Source organism: Callospermophilus lateralis, unplaced genomic scaffold (assembly GCF_048772815.1).
Source record: "Callospermophilus lateralis isolate mCalLat2 unplaced genomic scaffold, mCalLat2.hap1 Scaffold_929, whole genome shotgun sequence".
In the NCBI taxonomy this organism is placed as follows: Eukaryota; Metazoa; Chordata; class Mammalia; order Rodentia; family Sciuridae; genus Callospermophilus; species Callospermophilus lateralis.
The window spans coordinates 653,819-657,757 of NW_027517440.1; positions in this window are offsets into that span (position 1 = coordinate 653,819).

Below are 3,939 nucleotides of genomic sequence, written 5' to 3' on the forward strand. Positions count from 1 at the left end.
AGCTGGGCCTTACCTGAGTTAAGGTTCTGTGTTCCATCTTACTATATGTGAGAATGACTACAAAAGCAGTAGGCCAGATTTTAGTTCCTTTAAAGTTATGTTCGAAAGTTTTTTTTTTATCTGTCAAGACTACTAGGGTCTCAAACAGGGGATATAATGTATACCTCAGCCAAAATTCAGGGTAGCTATTAAATGAACTAAATATTTTCACTCTTGTTAAATTATTTTGTAATTTCCTTATAAGTGATCTAAAAATTCCCTGTTAGTATTTTACAGAACTTTTGCATTAAGAACACAACATGGATTAATTTAAGATAATAAGCCATCACCTAAAAGACAGATAGGATAATACAGATCCCATTTAATAAAAAAGATATATAATTGTAAAGTTATACACATTAAAGCCTAGTACTCTTAATATAAGGGTGTTAAGATTTATTTGTTGGATGTTTAAGATGAAGTTTTAAAATGTTGAAGCCTTGTGAGGGAATTTCTGTACAGTGACATGCTCCAGTTGCTGCAACATTTATTCAGTACTCATGGTCTTTTTTTCTCTCATCGAAGCACCCATCCCCAGATGACTTTACAACCTGTTCTTCCCCAACCAGACTTCAAACCAAACTGACTTCTAAAAGGAAACTCATGTCCCTCATGGTATGTCTCCTCACATCACGCCCTCTCAGCTCAGAAGAAGCCAAGACAAGTGATGCCCCTTTCTTACAACAATGGAGCCAAAAATAAATAGACTGTCAATATAAGTAATTAATTAAGTCAGATCAAAACAGGGAGACCAGTTTTGGGTGAGTTCAAAAAATGTTGGAGACTGTTACCTGAGGAATTAAACTTCTCTCAGTGCTCTTCCCCTACCTAATCAAATATTTGAAGGAATACATAAAAAGGGGGAGGAGTGATAGACCCAACCTGATTTTTTCTTAAAATTGGGAGCCATCTCGCCACAAAGCCATGAAAAGATAATTTCAGCTTTACAATAAATTACTGCAAATTCTGAACCTGCTTGGAATGCCTGCCTGTGCCTTGAACTCACCCATGCCTGGCTCTCTGACCAGATTGCAGCCCTCTCTGAAACTTTATTGATGCCTCACAAATCCTGGCCTTCCCTTGCCAGATAATGACCTCCTCTGAGGCTCTAATGACCTTCCTAAATTCTGATGTTGGGGTCAGGAATAATGTAAACTACCATTAGTGTTATGCTCCTCAGAGTTTTGTTATCTGTAACCTCCCTTTTTGTAACTTTCTGGGCTATAATGCTGGGATGCAGGAAAGCTTCGGGTCTGTCTTGTTCCTGCAGTTTTGGGTGGGAGAGGCAGCCCGGCTGGTTGAAATAATCAGCTTGATTTAATTTGATTTTAATTGGAGTCAGTGGTCTTTTCTTGTGTCCTGGTCTAACACCACCAGACACTGAAAACAATTATGATGAGTTCCTGGCCACAAATTTCAGTTCCTGACATTGCCAGTCTCAGTGGCTTCAAACAGCCTCCCTACCCAGTCTCAAAATAAGAAAACACAATTGCCATTTCCTGGCTTTCAGTATGCTTAGTGTCCCTGCTGTAGTTTTTTCAGCTCCTGTGTAGCACAGAAGCCTGGAGCTCCAGATCTACAACAGAAAACATAGAAATGGATTAAAAGAATGGCAGGCTCCAGAAACCCAAGGACAGGAGAATGTGAAAGCCCACCCATCATCACTGGCTCTGTGTTGATTGGAATGTTCTCACCTAAGAGAGAGATTGGAAAGGGCTTCAGGCACTTCCTCCAAACTGAGGCTAGTAGGTTTACTGTCTGAGTGACAGTAAATTGCATTCAGACCAGAAACAAAGTCACAAAAACTGGTTCTTGGTTGCTTTTTTTGTTGATAATGGACTGGGGATCAACCATGTGCTGTAGTGCATGACTGTAATCCCAGCAGCTTGACAGGCTGAGGAAGGAGGATTGTGAATTCAAAGCTAGCCTAAGCAATAATAAAACATTAAGAAACTCAGTGAGACACTATCTCTAAATATAATACAAATAGGGCTGGGGATGTGGCTCAGTGGTCATGTGCCCCTGAGTTCAATTCCCAGTAGGAAAAAAAAAACAATGGGGATCAGATCAAGAGGTAGTCACTACAGAGCCCCATGACAACAGATGAATGCATTCATGGATGGATAGACACAGAGATAGAGTGTTGGGACAGGGTCTCATATTCTCCTGTGATGGCTTTATTTTTTTAATTTGCTGTGAATTGCACTAAGTGCTCAGGAGCAAATTATTTCATGGCAGAGATTCCTCCAAATACATGGATCCAGCACTGAGAGAAGTACATTTGTCATGTATATAAGGATAAATCAATTCATGAATACATATGTGTATATTTTATAAAAAAATATTACAATTACTTTAAATTTTCTTTAATATTCATGTTCTCTGGTCTTATGAGAAAACAGCTTGAGATTTCAACTCATTATTAATTCCCTGAGGCAGTAATATCCCCACTCCTTTATACATTAGGAGACACAGAAAAATGGTAAAGTTTCTAGTATTAACATAAATAAATAAAAAGAGGTGGAGTGGGCCAGGTCTCTAGATCTGTCAGTATCCCAGACCCTAGAGTATAAGTAACTAAATAATAATTATGATTGGAGACTAATCATAGGATTTTGTCTTTTTTTTTTCTTTTGGTATGGGGTACTATGAGAATATTAGCACAAATCACAGGCATTAATGTCTCTCTCTGTGTGTATATTTATCTATATATATAATTTTCATAACTTAATACATCCCATCAACAGAGTCAACTTTAGATTTAAATGAAAAAAAAAAGTAAATCACTATTGCCAAGGTCAAGCCGCAGTACGGATCAAGGGATCCTGAGGGACGAGTGGTGTCTGGTGCTGAAGGATAAGTAGCGTCCATGAAAGAAAAGGAGACAGGATGATGGTTTCAAGTTATGAGCAGCCTTCAGAAGGATCTGCTGCCCTAGAGGGCCTTTATTATTTTTTTTGTTTGTTTGTTTTACAGGTTTTTTTACCTTTTGGTATTTAATGGATAGCATCAACACTTCTTTGGTTTACATAACTTTCAAGAGTTACAATCTTGTCAAACATATGTTAATTATCAAAGATATTAAGCACATTATATAAAATTTTTCCTGTAACTTTGCCAATCATGATTAGTCTTTTACATTTTCACCTCAGTCTCTAGGGGCTCGAATACAAAACTTGACTACCTGTCTCTTGACCTATTATTATCTTTTAACTATAAATCATACCTATAATTATTCCATTGACCTTTAAATTTAAAATATACTTATAATTATTGGTAAGCTTTCTTACTCCTAAAGTTCCAATAAATAACACTAAAACAGTGAAAGCCTATTTTTTAGAAGCCTACTACTCTGAACTGTCTCAAAAATATATCTATATTAATTTTACATTATTTTGTTTTTAATTTCCAACTAATTTCCTTTGTTCATATGACCTATTTAACCACTTTCTTAAGAGAGTTTCTTTGATCATTGTACAAAGTATACCAATCCTCATGTCTTTGTGATCTTTAATTAAAAGGCAGGCTCTGCAGCTCAAACCATTTGTCATTTTTATTAACTATTTTTTCCTATTTTCTTTTTTTTAAATTTATTTTTCTAGTTTTCAGTGGACACAACATCTTTATTTGTATGTGGTGCTGTGAATCGAACCCAGGCCGCACGCATGCCAGGTGAGCGCGCTACCACTTGAACCACATCTCCAGCCCTTGTTTCCTATTTTCATCATGAATTCCTGTGTAAAGTAAGAGAGTATGTTAGTTGGAGGAATATATGTCACAAAAGTGTGACTTTAGGATTGGGGGCTTAGAGTAAATTGTTAATTTTTTCTCAGGAAACTTGATTTGAAATCTTTTCCCCATAAACTTCTTGAGAAATAAAACTATTTTGTGTCCTCAGAG